Source organism: Coccinella septempunctata, chromosome X, assembly GCF_907165205.1.
Source record: "Coccinella septempunctata chromosome X, icCocSept1.1, whole genome shotgun sequence".
NCBI classification, from domain to species: domain Eukaryota; kingdom Metazoa; phylum Arthropoda; class Insecta; order Coleoptera; family Coccinellidae; genus Coccinella; species Coccinella septempunctata.
The window spans coordinates 5,748,976-5,767,177 of NC_058198.1; the positions used below are offsets into that span (position 1 = coordinate 5,748,976).

General features: G+C 38.9%; 1 protein-coding gene across 1 annotated transcript in view; it reads right to left on the reverse strand.

The window, feature by feature from the left end:
• The window catches only part of LOC123321695 (slit homolog 1 protein-like), a 145,856-nt gene that overhangs the window by 51,520 nt on the left and 76,134 nt on the right, over nt 1–18,202 (reverse strand). Inside the window, exon 4 of the mRNA XM_044909419.1 lies at nt 2,471–2,556. The gene's annotated coding sequence lies outside the window, so the exon portion shown is untranslated. The remainder of the gene's footprint in view (nt 1–2,470; nt 2,557–18,202) is intronic.

Sequence of the window (18,202 nt, forward strand, 5' to 3'; positions counted from 1 at the left end):
TTGGACAAAATGATAAGAGGTCGTCTTGCTTTTGAATCGATAGCGCAAAAAATGGATCAATTTGTGAGATTCGCAGCAGTTTAGCGTTATTTCTTTCTCATTTGTCGAATCTCAATTATACGGCCGGATCGCTTCCAATTGAAACCCTTCTTCGCGGATCATTTATCCAAAACCGAGAACTTCCGAGTTTTAGTGCATGTTAAACTAATTCCGCTGCCTCCGAGACGACTTCAATGAGTCCGTCGTATAAGAGGACGTAATTTCAAAAATTCACGACGAAAACGGCGGAGCAATTAAATTTCCTAGAGGAAATAGTTGAGCGAGGAGTTTCGAATATGGAAATACGATGGAATTTCCCTGTGTGGTAGTGATTAAAAATAAATGGGGCGTTAAAATATTTGTCGGAAGTTCCATAATTCCATTCCTCGCCAGGACGAGGAAGTTAGGTTAGAACTCGGATGCGAATAATTAATATCAATATAAGAAGGATGATTAGAACGTGAAATTTCACTCATCCATTTGAGTTAATACGACGATAATTGAATGATTGAATTCGGTAATCCGTTATCGATTTTTTGAAGAAATATCATCGTTTATCTTTAATGGGGAATTCTCCTCAATTTGGGTTATCACTGCATATGCAAGTTTAAACTGAATAATTATGAGTTTCATTCATGATTTTTTCAAATGCACCGCGGAAACTATTCAAAATCATTCTTCAAATATGGGGTTTCAAAATTTAAATCGCTTGGTTCCGAGTTTACGATTTGGCAACAGCGTCTACCAGACAATGAAAAGAACAATGTCCGATCAGCTTGTTTATAAAATAACAGCTGTTGATTTACATGCGCCTACTTACTGGAGAGCTTCAACTGCAACCGGCCATAAAAATCCCATAAAATTTTACGACCTTCCTCGTTCGTCGCAGACTTCATAGACAGCCATCTTTCTCTATCTCATCAAGATAATGCATTTGTTGTCCTTTATTATCAAGGCATATTTCAGTCGATGTTGCCAACTTGTGCAATCGACATGAAACGCTTTAAATTTTAAATACCCATTTTTATTTTTCATTTTTAAGTGCTTAAAATAATTTTTTTGGGAAACGGTTGAAATGGTTATTTCAAAATGTGACGTTTCAAAGATATTTCATAAAAAATACATCTGTTTCGTCAGAAGGAGTATTCCCTATTGAAAAGGATGCCTTTTCGATTTTCACTGGAAAGATTCTGGAAATCAAGATGAAAATGAAGAAACAAAAATAGATATCAACTCAAGAGCTTTTGCGCTTTTTGAAATCCATAACCAAAACCATTCATTCCCCCTATTCACTATCAACCTAGTTATTCCAAAATTTGTTTGTGTATATACGCTCGATGAGAGAGGTTGAATCCAATCCAAAATTGAATTTTGTATCGATACTCGTTCACTGATTGGTCGGACGAATGAACTACGAAGGTTGAAGATTGGATTACTTTGAAATTGATATTTCATCGAAACGAAAAATCCGCGTCAATCCACGGACTCGGCGTCGAATTCGAATGTTTTTTCACGTTTCTAGACCAAAAGACAATTGCATCAACAGGATAACCTCCACAAAAAAGACAAAGACACAAGTTGTCCGTATGCCAGAGCCATTTAAAGAACAATTAGAGGCCCCATCCAAATTTTACTACATAAGCTTTCGAGTCCAACAATAGCAATTAAACGACTTCAAAGGTAAGAGGGAAAAGGAAGGCACAGTCCGTTTAATTATCGATTTTATTGAGGCGAAAAGAAAAGAATTTCCCACCGCAGCCACAAGCTGAGAGGGATAAGGGCTGAACATTCGGAGAAAATGAAAGTGTTGGAAGAGGGTGAATTTTCTAACGATCATCTTCAGAAATCTCGAACTTGGATTTGCCCAAGGCAGCGAATTTTAAGCCTCTGTCACGAAGATATAAAACTCGCGATGGCGAGTGAAACTGAGCTACAAACTTTCAATGGATAATTGTGTGATGGAATAACGCAATATTTATCCGGTGAGATTAATGGACAATTTTTCATTATAAGTTAGGTATGAATTGATATGAAAAAATCAGAAATCCAGTCCTGAAATCATGTGCGACTAATTCAAATCGTTTTATCGGTTTTAACAGTTTCAGAAAACTTTAGGTCTCTCTCAAGAATTCCAATTTAAAAAATTAAACGCCGAAATAAAATTTTCTGAACAGCTTCAAGGAAGAAATAGCTTTGGACTAATAAGGTCCACTATTTATTGCGTTTCTGTAAAAATAGCGGAACTTCTTTTTTCAGATCACTATGTAAAGAAATTAACCGGCGACAATAAATATATATTTCGCATGGAATCAGTCGAAGAGCGTTGAAAATAAAATCACATTCTGTTCTGCAACTAGGGCCTGATCTCATTATCCAAATGATGCAGATACAGGTTATATGCAGATGAGTGAAGAACAAACTGAATATTTACCTTCTCTGAAGAAGAAATTTCTATATGGAAGTTCCCCAGACTACTAGAATCCTATTCGGTGTGCACTTCTCCTCTTATATATTGATCTGTAAAAGAAAAGTCTCGTGATGAAATGGGAAAAACGAATTATAAAATATGCAGATACATAAAGGAACACAATTCAATTTATCCAATGGAAAACGAATTATTTCTCTCGAACCTTGAAACAATATACCTATTTCGGAAAGGTTGCATCTGCTACCAAAAAGCCACAAAACATCGATACACCAACATTCACTTCGATATTCAAAAACGAGAGCAATACGTTCAGTAAACTGAGAACTCTTTTTAACAGAATTGACAAAAAAATAACCGCAAAAACCGAATGAGGTAAATACGGGCTCACAAACATTGTGAAATTAGTGCCACACGAAATCGAGAAGCAGATGGAATTTGGTCTAATTTGCATGTTTGATGACCAACCTGTGCTGTTCTATACGCTTTGGCAAAAAAAAAAATGAATTATGCTGATTGAATTTCGTTCGGTTCGTATTCGGGTCGGAGGAAGAATCCAATAGTTCCAATATTCGTAGTTGACGTAAGTGAGCAGAATTTGATTGACAACCTAAAATACTTATGGAATTGAGTGAGAGTTTATTACTTGGAAAGAATTCAGTAAATCGAAGACAGGTTTTTGTTGTAAATATGCTCTGAAACGTCCATTACTATTCTAAATTGCGCTCTTTTTGATTGAAGGACATGTTATACAGCGTGTCCCAAATTTGAGATATGACATCATCGATAATTTTTTATCTACATTCTTATTCCTTGTTGTTAAAAACATAAGACTAACTCGAAAATGATACTTCTTCTGTTTGATGAAGAAGATTCCTGACAATAAGCGTGCAAGAAATTTCTTGTGGCAAGGCAGCAGCAATTTCTACATAAAACGATTTTTGTTTCTTTTTTCTCCATATGTTACGAGAAGAAGCACTTGAAAAGTTTCGTGAAGCACTCGTTTAATGGCTCAATTTTCAAATTCTCACGTAAGAATTGAAAATGATGAATTCTTTTACAATCGAACAAATTTTTGAGAGGTACCTTGTTGTGAAATATTGATGGATCCAATCAGATGAACCTTCATTGGTTAGAAAACGCACCCTTAAGACAATTAAAGAATCCGGAAAACATTTTTCTTCGCTTAATCGTGAACAGTACCTTCCGAAGCACTACCGAACAATGATGAATCACAGTATCAGCGATCTCTTCCAAGTATAGGTGAAACAGATGTGAGAGCAATTCCGGTTTTTGATACAAATTTTCGTTTTGTACAAAGGAATGCTCAACATCGATATTATCGAGGAAAGAATTATTGATATCGAGTTTACCGAAAAATATGGCTTGGACGTGTTTGCCGTTAGAAGTTCCATACGCTGTTTCTTGATGGAAAATTACACTCGATTCAGTAACGTATGGATTACCCCCAAAATGTGCCCTTCTAGCGAAAATTGAGTTGTCACAACGAATTGGCTCGTAGAAGCAAAAATCTCATGAACCCACTACCCTTATCCCTTATGCGTAAGAATATGGCCAAATCATGGTGAAGATTAAGAGTCCAGAACCCTTGCAATTTTTTCAATCGATAAAAATTCCATAGGATGTGGCATTTCAACGAGTTTCGAAAACGGAATTTATAAATTCAGACGAGTCTTTTCACATCGATTTCACCGATTTTAACCCGGAACCTTTTCCGTTCAGAAGAGTAAAATACCCTAAAGCTGACGAGAACGTTGGGGGGCAGTCAATCTTCGGCGTTATTGAAGGGAATTTCCACGCTCATTCAATATTTGAAGAAAAATAGCCGGTCGAATTGAATGCCGAACTCGACTTTGTCTTATTGGAGTCGCCATCCACGGAAGTTCATGAAAATTTTTGAATGCTTGCCCATTGTGGCTAGGAGGGGATTGGGAGAAGTAGAGGATACGTTGAAGATTAATGAGTTCTAGTTTTGAATTTTCCATCTACTACTTCATAAAAGACAGAATAGAGATGGGTGACCGATTGGATAGCCATCAGAAAATGATAATATGGCAATTGCAATTGGAAAAATCATCCATTCCATAAAAACGTTTTCATAAATATATAAATGAAAATACTCATTAATAACATTATAATAGCTGAATAAATCAAAACAATTTATTATCATATAAACCACGCACATGGAAACTAACGTGCCATGAGTATCTATGTATTTAGACAGGCTTATCGAATGTTTACATATTTTTGTTTTGATATTCATAAAGATATTAATTTATTATTAATTTTATATACCGGTCAAAATGATCTTTCATCATCGATTTGTTGTTGTTGTTGTTGTTTAACAGATTAATTGAATTGAATGCAACAAAAATGAAAAAAAAAACAGAACGAGAAATAATGATGATATTCATGAATATCTATATTGGAAAAACAGCGTTCGAATCTCGTGAAACCGATATGATTTGATGAATCTGACCATCAGAATATTTTACCGAATATTTTCTACCAAATAATGATAAAATAAAAGTTGATATAATTATTATCAGGTGACACAGTTTCTAAAGTCTCTATTTTCGGTTAATTGTTAGAGTTCCTCGAATAAATCAAACTAATTCCTAACAGAAATTATGAATGCGTCAGTCAGTGAAACTTTTCAAGCCCCCCTCCGTTAATTTGGCGAGACAAATTGTTGGAAATCGGCTTCCGAGACCAATGAACCAATTGATTTAATCCCCCTTTAGAGCGCTCATATTTAGACCATTATTTGCTCCAAATATCATTCCGCAGAGGAGCAGAGCAACATCGATATTGATGGTTCAATATTTTTCGTTCGGTATGCGAACTTGGAGTGGGACAGTTATTGTCAGAATGCTCGAAACGACAATAAAGGCCCTACACACCGGGGCCCGATATTATAATCCTGGAGGGGAACGAAAAAGTCCTGGCTGCTTTGACTCCGCGAAAACTGGCATCATTTACATTTTAATAACCAATTGCACAGGCTACGAAGAAAATGTACGTTACAATTAAAATATGATTTACGGGGACCAATTTTGCGAGAGATTATGCCTGACGCTGCCCAATAAAACGGTTCCGAATCCATTGCCGGATTCTGCATGCCTAATTCACGTTCAGTCGAGAATGGATGGAGCCTTATCTTGGCAATTGATTGTTCCCGAATTGTACCATGAGAAATTTTGCTGTTAATAAGACGTCACAACGTCTTCGATCTTCGAGTGAGTTGCAGACGTAATGACCCTTTGTCTTATGGCCATTTTCTACTTTTCGATTGTCGTTTCGGTAGTTAGATGTGCTTCGCTTGCATTCATGCTCCGAACGGAGTACGCTCATTTTATCGAGGTCCCGTTTTACCCTCCTCTGAGTCTAATTTGCGGAAGATCCATTCAAGGTGAGTCTTTGACTCGTACAAATATTTCAACAGTAGATTCTTAAGGCCCAAAAGAAACATTTTTTTCTCTTACCATTTTCTTCGAATCAGCTCGGTTTAAAAGATACAGGCTGTTGAAAAACCATAAAAGAATGTTATTTTTAGTTCTACCTCACAAACGGTTTTATCGAATGAAATGAATTTCGGAATATAGTTTTTCATTTATATGATGAATCTTTTTCCAACACAAGATATCACCCATGCCTTCCAGTGCCTATACCTATAATGATTACCTATTATGATTACCTATAATGATTACTATATAAAATGATGAGCTCCCATGTGACTGTTTGATCTAAATCACTCAGCATCTCAGGAAATAACAAGGATGCTGGGCACCTATCTTCATAAAGAGATTGACGAAAACCCGTCAGTTTTCCCTTCTAGCCCAGGAAAAAATGCACACCACGCACTCTGTCAAAAATCAGAGGGATGAAAACTCATCTGTCTAGGCTGGTATCCCTTAAAGTAATGAAATTATTAATAATTGCATACTTTTTCGACATACATTGACCCGAGAAGGGTATGTGAAAATGGAAAACTTTCTCGATCCAAACATCCCTATTTCCTAAGAAAAATAAAAAGTAAGCACAGGAATCATCATCGAAAGTATCCATGCACAAGAAGTCTCTAAAATCAAGCCAATATTTTCCGATAATGCAGCATGTCAATGATGAACAGGTTCAAACTGTCTTGCGAGTCATAGCTTTCAACTTATCGCTAGCAATCGGAGAGAAATTTCCGAAATTCAATCCGAATCTCACCCCATCAAATCTGGAAACTTTCCACAATATCTTGTCGTCGAAAAATTCCAACGTCGAGAAGGGAATCGAAGCCATCGGATAAGTGGCAAGCGTTAATGTCGAGCCATCACGAAGATACCTCCAAAATTTGTCTGTTATCGATTTGGGCGAGGGTTTTGCAAGTGTCAGGTGGACCCCTCCATGTAGCGAGCTTTATCCTAATTTCAGGAAGCATCTGTGACAGACTTTCCCAACTATTTACCATTCTCTTGCAAACGCTGGGAGGCAATCCGAGGACCCGTCCCGATGTTTGCCTTTTTCCTCCTACAGTTGAATCGTTTCCAGATTTCATGCGGAAATATCGATTCGAAAACCGCCAGGCCAAAATGAAAAAGAAATAGTAGCGGAGGATTTTTTGGACGGGAACCGAACGATCCCAACTAGGCGGTTCGCCCGATGGGGGTCAGCGTGCTGGATCCCATGAGTTTATTTATTTGTATACCGAACACTTTATCTGGAAATCCTGGCATGGATTTTCGATGCAACTGCGCTTTCTGAATGGCCGATGATACGCCTTTAGGTCCAAGAGCGGACCTTCCGGTTACACGACAGTGCAAAAATATAAACTAAGCGACGATGAAATACCATTCACAACATACAGGGTGTTTTCGAAAGCTAAGAGGGTGACACCCATCGAAATAAAATCTTCAAGATTGGAATGAAGAATCTACCATTAAGGGGATAAGCATAGATTGTAGATTTTGAAGGGAAATTCGTTGCACTGCGACCTTAAGGTTTACTGTGCCCCCTATCAGAGCTGTTTTCGTCCTTCTGTCGTCTACATCCAGTTCCAAAGCTTTAATGAACTCCATTATGTTGGATGGTTTCAAGGAGGTTACCTTCTAGCTTCTCTCCTCTTTCTCGTCCAAAGTATTTTTCATATTGGCTAGCAATGGTGAGGTATTCTGTCACCAAGTGATCTGGAATTCAATCCTCCTCATTCCCACAAGATCTGCACTCCTGAGTTTCTGCTAGACCTATTCTCATCCTAAGGCGATAATGTCCTTTAAGGATCCCAGTGAGGAGGTGTAACATATTCCAGATACTTCTCGGAAGATTCCTTTAGGGTATTTCTCTTTTGGTTTTTTCTTTCTCCTGAAACTCTTTCTTGTGGTTGTGGGTACATATATGGTCAAATATTTGAACGATCAGTTTTTCAGATACAAAAATTTATTCTTCTTTCTGTAAAATTATGACAACGTCTTAGGTTTTGGCTCTAAAAAAGCGACGGTTATCACATAGTGCCCTGTTAGAAAATCAGTTTATTACTCCTGGCCGAGAAGTGAGTATAATATAGAGCCTGCTTGTGAAGCATCTGTTTTTAACTAGGGGTGTTCAGGGAACGACTTAATTATCGACCAAGTTTACGCAATAATTCCGTTCTTGAAAAAACCTTCGGTGCAAAGTTATGGCAAGATACGTATCGAAGAAATTTCACTTCGGAATTTTTTGCCCGGTCGAAGCCAATCCTGCGGCACGACAGCACGCGGGCCCTCGAAGCAACAACTCTGTACAGGGTTTGAATGAGTTACGATAGCAAACTTTACTTCATCCATCATACTTAGCAGTTCTCTCGAAATTTCAGATCTCGTGCTGACCCGAACATGCCATGACGTTCGGTTTTCATATAAGAGACATTCATGATAAAACAATGAGTAATTGCCTGCCTCCGATAAGGGCCGTATAAAGTTTCATAATCAACCAGATAAAACTACCAGGCTTTAATGTATTCCTCGATCTATATACCAAACCGGGCGTTTATTCAACACTTCTGCTCATTTGCATTGTCGACTGCGCCTGGAAATATCCGTTTAATGAGACTTTGTGCATGCATACAACCGATATCCAAGGAAATATCAAATTTTTCTCATAATGAACATTCGCAACGAGACCCTGTGATGATAATCGTGAAACACAGAAATATCTTCTTGCTGAAAGGAAGACAATGGATAACGCTTCTGAATGTCAAAACATTTGCAGAATTGTTAAAAGCGTGAATTAATTTCTTCATGACATGACATGAATAAAGCGCGAAAAACCAATAGAAGAAATCAACCTTCAACACCTAGTTGGTATCACAGGGAGTTAGTAACATCTGCTTGATCCGTTATTCGAAGAATACAAGGAGAGTGGGTTCCATAATTTGGCAGAAATAGCCAGTTCAATAGCAACATAAATTGCTGCCAACCCACTTCGGCATCGATTCATCGAACTAGGAATTACTAGGACAATCAATTAATTGGTTGATGAATTAAATATTTCCAATCACCCACTGATGAAGAATAAACCACTAAATCAACCAACATGAGCTTATATTCTGCACGAGAAACACCAGCACAGACCATCAGATCGAATTCATGCTGTTTTGATGCTGTTGTATACTATAGATAACAATCTGAAGATTTGTATCTTAAAAACTCCACTGGGTTTTCGAGGCTGTAAAACGCAGCCTGGGCTGAAGTCAAACCAATGCCCCAACAGTCATCTTTCAAGCTGCTATCACACACACGTAACGCATGCAGATAAAGTTCTTCCTATAGACCTGGCAGGCTGAATATCGCAGATCGAGAACGCCACACAAACTGTTCATCTATCAATCATCACCTGAACGAATATTCGAGATAAGCTTCGAAATTTCCATCCTTCCGAGCTATTCAGAAACGAAGAAAATAGAAACGTCAGAACATCAAAAAATGAATTAATTCACTAGAAGGAGAAGTTCGAAACAAGAGAGAATCAGCTTCGACTGGCATTGCGCTTTCGCCATTTTGCAACCGGTTCATTAACGTCCAACCCCAAAGTCCAGCATGATCCAAACCTGTTACAAGGGACAGAAGGGTTCGGTATTGACCAGTTTTAGAATTGATACACAAACACGCCACTAAGTCAGTTTATTATGATTACCAGAACCGAAACATCAGCACTAAGAGAATGTATCTGCATCAGCAGATACCAAGCATGGGGGTCGGTAAGGAAATATCGATGTAAATAGAATGAATCAAAACCTGACTAGTGAAAGTTAGCTGAATTACTTCAAATTGATTGAGTACCATTCGATATCGGCCATATCATTTTCGATCTACTCATTTCCAGGGTAGGAAATTGAAGACTAAATCATAAAAAAACCATATTCCAGAAATTGTGGACTTTCGAATTTCGAACTATGTCCTGCTGAAGTTCTGAGTGGAAAATGGAATATTTGGATGATTTTGGAAATCATAGCAGCATTTGCATCTCTCTGTGAATGGTTCAATTTTCAAATATGAACAACGAAACCATGAAAATCGTAAACCAATATTTCGATTCGAGGACAGTATGAATTCCCTTGAAAAATGATCCGTCAAATTTGAACTCACGGTTCGAGTCGCATCGTTCGAATGTCAGCGTAACCTGTTTGTGGCCTAATAGGCGTGAGTGACAGATCTGGCCCAGATAATATTTTCGAACTTCCGGCCAAATTGTTCGTACCTATCCATCACCGGCCGATTATACGACGAATATTGAATCGGACATAATAACGAGCCATGGAACGCTTGACGAATGACACACTGGCAGCTCTATATTGAAAGGACGCACACTTCGTTCGACATCGTTTATTTTTCAGATACGAAAATAAGCGAGGAATCACTGGGAAACTTCGAAAATTGGATGTACGACAAAAGTTTTTCTGTTTCGTAGATTAAAGATGTTTAGGTTTTAAGAAGGTTAAACAGACCGATCTGATGACCAGTTACGACCGCCAAAAATTCAGTTAGAATGGAACTTATTCTTGCCTATTTCTAAGTGAGGCAGAAAAAAGGATTTCAACTCGAATTTGGGTAACCAAGCCCATGAGAACTTTAAGGATTACTGTGGAACAGTATGAAATAATATGTGATTCCTTGTTATGTGTGATCCAATTTGTCATCTCTCCGGGCTACCCCTAAAATCGACTAAAATCACGCTGAACATTCTGCTCCCCCAGGTAGCCTATCCGCACTTCATCATGACGTACACGGCCTGTAAAAGCGGCTGCCGAGTAGGATCTGTTTAAGGGATTTGACAGAAAGATGAGGAGTATAATTCCTCATGAAACGACCTGTCAGCAGGATAATTTGGAGCGTACACAAACAAACACGTCCTGAATCGGAATGAGCGGCGGAAAAATCAGGAAAAGAGAGCTACGCATCCCTCGGTCCCCGGAGCGTTATAACTAGGATATCAAAAAGGCAAGTGCGACATCCTCAACTTTCATTTTATGCCTTTCCGACGCTGATCATTTTCATTACAGCCCAACATATTTCATTTGGGCGAACGTAGCCGTAGCGAGAATGCGATAAAAAAAAAGGGCCGAAATGAAATAAAAGGTCCGCCCTTCACACTCGGTAGCGCGGAGGAGAATTTAAGAGGTTCGGATGTCGACGCGATGCAAAAAAAAAATGTGGAGATACTTGTCGACGTCGTCGGTGACGGTTGTTTCGCGATTCTGACGGGGTTGAGAACTTGGAGCTCTTCTAATTAGAGATGTTTGTACAGCTGCGAAGCCGCGTACAAGTGTGGTGGAGTTGTCGCAGACCCCCGACCGTGGGCTAGCTAGGGGATTTATTTTCAGATGAGCCGAGTTTTATCCCTCTTAAAAATTTTCACCGCCCTTACAAATTAATCGGAGTCATGGAGGTAAAGTGCAAGATTTTTGTTATGGGAGCGCAATTTGGAAGATACAATTCTCAACGACTAGTGTATGTAGCTGAACGATAGGACATACCATCCTTCTGGTCTTTTGGCTGTTTAAGTAAGCGACCCATACACGAGAGTACCTAACATGGATATCAAAGATCTTGGCTATTTGCCGTTTGTTCCTTTTTACGCTGGCTGCCAACCATGTTGCTCGTGTGTGATCCGCTATATTTACTCGTATATGTTAATGAACCTTCGATTGAAGGCCTAAATAAGACGCTCCCTTAACAAAACGTCTCAACATATATGCCACACTTTTATTGAAAATTCCGCCGAAGGTTTAGCTTTTTTCTGAAGAAGGGGAAAATTGTGCCATCTAGTTGGTGCCTAGTGGCAGCCTGCTCATTCCTATTTTGATTTTGCTCACAGTAAATTACATCAACTGGAAGCAGATTCCAGTTGAAATAAAGATTTTTAGTAAACCGAAGTTCTTAGGGTTTAGAAGCATAGGGATTAGCACAATATACAGCCTTAATACTACGTTAAAATATGGCAGTCGCTGGCATCCCTTCCTCTAGCTGGACCATGATAATATATATATATATATAGAACAGGCGCAAGTCAGAACTTTTCCTACGTTATTTCAAAGGCAGAGTAGACTGGCTGTTAAAGTTAGGCAGTCAATAAGTCATTCTGCCGTTTTCTGATTGGAATCCAATAATTTCAATGAATGCTCGTCTCCAAACATCAGAGCAGTATTCAACTTCTGCTCTGATCTGGGCCTCGTAAATTAAATGAATCTAATTAGGCTATTTCGATCGGTTTACTGACCCACTCCAACGTTGGAGAAAGCCGCCTTCTGTTATTTTCAACCAAAAATTTGCAATTCACTTCTATAGTTCTGATATGCCAGAACTCGATCTTCAATCTGTCTCATAGTCTTATAGAAGGCAAACTTAAGATCCAGAAAAGATAGCCACGGTTATCCCATAATATACAAACAGGTTATCCGAGAAGATGACAAGAATTAAGAAGAGGTAACAAATGTACATGAGGATCGAATTCCAGACCCAAGATCAGGGACATCTTAGGATTAAACCTGATAATCGCAATGAAGAAACAAAAAACTGCGTCTATAAATACCATGCGAAAATCATCAATATCCAATTCGTGCACCACATGTTGAACTCGAAAACGTTCAGGTGCCATTGTTTAACACATATTTGAAGATGTGAAGATCAAACGAATCAGAAAATTTACCTTCACTCGAACCAGACAGAGACAGATCATAAATATTATTCTGCCAAATGAAAATTGTGGAAATGGAACAAAATCATTTATGATTTCGTATATTATGGAAATCTATAATCAATTTTCCCGAACGAAAAGTTACCTCAACTTCTTCGTTTGATTAAAAGGGATTCCCTTCAAGATTTTTGAAGAGAACGATCCAGAATGATTGAAATAGCCCGACAAATCCTACAATAATTAGATCAGCTAGTTATCGAGCCATAAAATTTGGATTTTTATAGCAGTATAATACAGTTTATGCGCTATAAATTTGCAAATCTCGGATTGTGTCCAAACGTGAGCTGTGAAAATTCCGGGGGAATTATAACGTTTGACGAAAGGAATTTTATGCTCCATTCTGGATTTTACGTGCTTCGAAACTCGACCTTTCCGATATCCGTGGTTTCTCGGCGGAAGTAACGAACCAAAGTCTTCAAGCCTTATTTCCCCCATTGAAACAGACTGCAGACAACTCGATTCGTTCCCGGGCGTTTAAACGCCCGAAAATAAATACAACGTTCCGAACAAAACTATCCATGAAACGTCAATGTTTTCACTGCGCGTCCTTTGAAAGCGCTTACGAAAATATAACAAGAAAAAACAGGGGAACCGCTCAACCAGACAGGTTAATGGGTCTGACAGAATCTATGTTTCACGTCATGATAGTATCCACATGTATACAAATAAACTGCTCCACATGAGTTAGGGATATTGACTTAAATTGCAAAAGAATTTAGATTTTAGTGATGAAAATTCATATTAATATGATTTCAACTTGCAAATTAATTTTAGCCTTTTGGTCTGCAGCGTATACAGGGTTAAGAAAAATTTAGTAAAATATTTTATTCCCAGAGAATTCAAGCATTTTAAGACTATCAATACAATGTATAGCCTCCACGGGTATCAATAAAAGCTTGACATCTTCTTTGCATACTACACACGAGGTTGTTGAACATTTCTTGAGGAATTTGGTTCCATAAACGGGGCAGAAGCTCTCTCAGATCATTTAAGGATTCTGGGGTAGGTTGATGATCATCTAATCTTCTTTGGAGCATATCCTATGTATGTTCTATGCAGTTCAAATCTGGTGAGTGCGGAGGTATTGGTAAATGTGGAATACCAAGCTCCTCGCGCGCATTCTCAACTATGGCTGCACGGTGCGGTCTAGCGTTATCGTCTAGAAATTGAAAAGTTTCACCAATAGCAGCGTGAAAATATGGCACAACGTTGTCAATGACAGGCTCCCTATAGTGTAAGGAGGTCATATTTCCAAGACAAATGTGTAGATCTGTGGGCCCGTTGAAACATATCCCAGCCCATACCATAACACTACCCCCTCGGAATGGATGGACTTCTTGGACATAGCGACGATTACGGGGTATGCGTGGGATTGTCCATACCCTTATTCTTCGAGAATCTGAAAATCGTCCATATCTGGACACTACGCCATTGATCGTTCCAATTGATATGTTGCCTTGCCCATTCCAGTCTTTGACGCTTATGGTCACGTGTTAATGGAACTCCTCTTAATGGACGTCTAGAACCAGCTGCATTTTGAAGAGTATTCCGTAGCATTCTACACGTAGATGTAGGGTTTCTTCTCGCCGAAACGGTGATGAAACGATCTTGAGCAGGTGTTGTTTTTCGTCGCCCATCAAGCCTTGGTCTTTCCAACATGGAACCTGTCTCCCTGAACCTATTCCAAAGTCGAGATATCACACTTTGCCTGACTTGGAGCCTTTCCGCTACAACAATCTGAGTTAGGCCACCCTGTGGCATTCCGATAGCCCTATTAGCATCAGCGTTTGTTAATTTACGTCTTGGCATTTTCAGAAAACTCGTTTCGAATCGAAGCCGTTGATAAACTGACTTCATTTCAAAATAAGAACATTCATGAAGCATATGCTTCAGAACCAAACTTCAGAAAAAAGGTGACCAGATTGACGAAATGTCTCATACTGATTTTTATTGGATCGATTCAAGTTGTTATTGAGTTTTAAATGATTTTACAGCGATTTTTTCGAAGATTACATACTTTTAAAAAACGATTGAATACGATATCCCTAACTCTTGTGGGGCAGTTTATAAAATGATTGCCGTAACCTGTACAAATTGTTCGCTCGCTTTTCCGTCAATCTCCGTGCGAAAGGTGCCAACAAATATTATATTTCTCCCTGCTGGAGCGAGATCATTTCAGAATTCAGCGGATGTTAGCGCTTTGACGCCTTACGTATATATTGAAATGCTTCCTTGACAATCCATCCTTTGGCTTCTGCGAACGATTGTTCTGTATCTCATAACGTCTGTTTTATAGGTGTCTTCGCTGTTACGCCACATGCAATAGATATTTCACTCACGAGGATTGGAGTGAAGTGTGAAAGAACAAGAATCGGGTTTCCACTCCAAGAAAATGTTCCTCATAGCTTCCAGATGTTGAACATACAAACAACAAAAAAACAACGTTGCTAAATCTGACAGTCTAATGTTACTGAAGATGCATAACTACACGAGAGAGCAAAGCGTTTTTATTTTTGGTTAATATTTCAACAATACCAGTTTGGCAGCCACCGTTTCATACAGAACATGGTAAAATATCGAGGACAATTAGAAAATCATGACAAATATACTGGCTTTCCCATTCCCATCTTCGAAGGTTAACGAGTGAGACCAGAGACCAAAAACACCAGTTTGGCGACAAGAATTGCAAATTTCCAGGAGCTATCCTGGATAGGCCTTAATTAATCGAAAATGAGGCCGCTCTGGCAGTAACTGTTTCAGCTCGAATGGAATCAGCTTCTTTTTTCAAAGGAGCTTGTTGAAAGCTTTCGCTCTGAAATTCCCGATGGACGCAGTCAATAATCTCAGCCTGATTGGAGGATTCCACCTTGGAACAACACCGATATGAAGCCACAATTTCCATATTCGCCATAGCGCCAATTCTCAGTAAATATCCCATCTCCCCCTGGCATTATCGAGGGTAATTGTAGTTCTGACGAACGATTAATTGTGTTTTCCTGCATCGCTGTTGACACACAGTTCATCAATTATTCCGGGAAGGGTCATATGTGTTAGGAGGCCGGTTCTACAAAGGAGGAGTGAACACTATAATCAGCGTTTTCGACACGATCGCACATTCCGCGAGGGTGCTCGGACACTCTCTTCTACCCCCACAGTTATACAGTTGTCTAATTCGTTAAATTCTGATCAGCAACGATGATCATCATCATGATCGTTTTTGAACTTACTGAAAACGCAATATTCTCAATCCTTGATGAGTGGATCATGTTGCAATGTCGTAATGTGACTATCCAGGCAGTAAAAAAGAGAGAGAATCTGCAGTATACAAAAATCACTAACATTTTGCTTATGTCTTGAATGGCCCCTTAAACACTATCAAGTTCAGTGGCTCGAATAACCTCAGACAATATGGCATCCCCTATTCGACTAGAGATCTCAAACCTTCATTCCCGAGCAAAATAAAATGACAAAATGACGATACTGGTTCATTTCCAATGGCTTCGATTCTTCGGAGAACTCCTTCTAATAATGAGGTCGTCCTATCTCAAAGACATTCGCATCGACCCAAAAACCGAGGCAAGTATCGGTAAAATCGCTTCGGAATCCGCTCGCATCCGGAACGGTCCTTGTGCATAAACTCTGCGGCGTCATTACCAATTCCCTCTTCTGTTAAACGCCCAAGAGCCGACGGAAAAATAAATAAGCCTCCTGGATACAAGGGTGGCCGCTGACCCATTCATTAATTATCTTTCTGGAGACATTGAGAAATTGGAGAATAATTGTGTTGTGGGTGTGTTCCCCGCTTACTGAATTAATAAAATTTCGCAGTGTGTTCGTCGCTAATTCCAGGAAAACCAGGATGGGTCGGTATGGGAGGAATATTTAGAGTTTGATTTGAATTTTGATCTCGGAATTAGAGTACGTTTTAATGGGGGAGCGCAAAATGAATCCCAGATCGTTTTGGGATGCTTCGGAACCGTTGGAACCCCTGATGAAAACTCTCGGATTTTCCGACCTCATGAATGACGAAAACTTGTAGGACGGATGCCAAACTCGAAGATGAAACAGGCGTCGCAGAAATTTCACCGACACTTTCAATTCATGGAAAAAAGAGCATAAATTATTTCCATCCAAATATCAGTGAGTTACAAATACTTATTCGAATAGATATTTTCGTTAGGTTGACACCAAAGTAAATACTAATCGACAATAGACCGATTCTATGAAAATAGATACAAAGTTTTGTGCAATGAATTATTGAAAAAAAATAACTGTCTTTGTTGGATTAATTTTGTCATGCACACCTTTTATGTGTGATAAATAATTGCATCAAGGGTAAATTATAAGAATGAAAAGAAATTGAAATTTCAGTTTTACTTTAAAATGCCCAAATTTTTTTGAGCTGCCCAATTTCGTATGGAAATGAGAAACCAAAGATTAAGGTAACCTAACCTAACCTAACTCCCTAATCTCTGTAAGAAACGACGTATCTTTCGAAAAACACAGCCCAAAAATTCAAATGGATCACTGACCTGATCGTTTCATGATGTCTATTTTGATCAGATATTAGAGTAAGTTCAGTTGATATAGAGGTAAAGCTATTACTTGCTTGGTTCCAACTAACTCGAGGCACACTTTCGGTGACACAATTTATCGTTTTGGGACTTATTGGTCCAACTATCCAGCAGTGTTATAAAGCTGCTTCATATTGTTAATCGGTTGTTTTAGGAAGAAGTGTTGTCTAGGTAGATATCTCTGCCCAGGCATGCTTGGGGCAATACATATCTGGAGAGCGAGCTAGCCAGTCCCCGAAGCATGAGCTTCCAGCGTTTCATTAAGCAGGCAACTACTGTGAGAAAGGACTTTATCGGTTTATTTATAATATCGTGATATCTTCGGCTGGTCATTCTGGCGTTCTTCAAAACAACCAACTCTGGTCCACGGTTCGAGCAAGTCCACCCCATACACATATGAAACCACCTCCAAAAAACATAAACTGTTCTGAATATCTTCGAACTCCTTCCTTTTAAACAAAAGTGTGTTCTCATCTGTAAAAAACACCGTCTCCTTTCTTCAACTATCCAATTGCGATGATCCTAGGCCCACTGCCGAGAGGTAGTTTCGGTTGACACATTCAAGTCATGTGTTATTTTCTTTCTTCGAGCTTTTTACATCTGTGCCATGGTGTTTATTGTAGATATGCATGAAACCTTGTTAACATTTGGATCGTGCTGATTTTTTCTTCCAAGACAATCTGTTCATTGTGGCTATGTATATATTTATATGTGCCAAAAGACTGAATGAATTTCTTCCAAAAGAATATAAGTAACGTGTTGCAAAGTTGGGTTTCAATTTTTGAGTCACAGTTAAAGGGAAATGTCCAATGGAGTGTCACTAGAAGTGAAAATGCTCTGGTACCTACGTATTGGTGACTATCCTGAGATCTTAACCCATAAAAGAGGCATTCCCTGAAACTATATAAAGGAGGAATTATCTCGG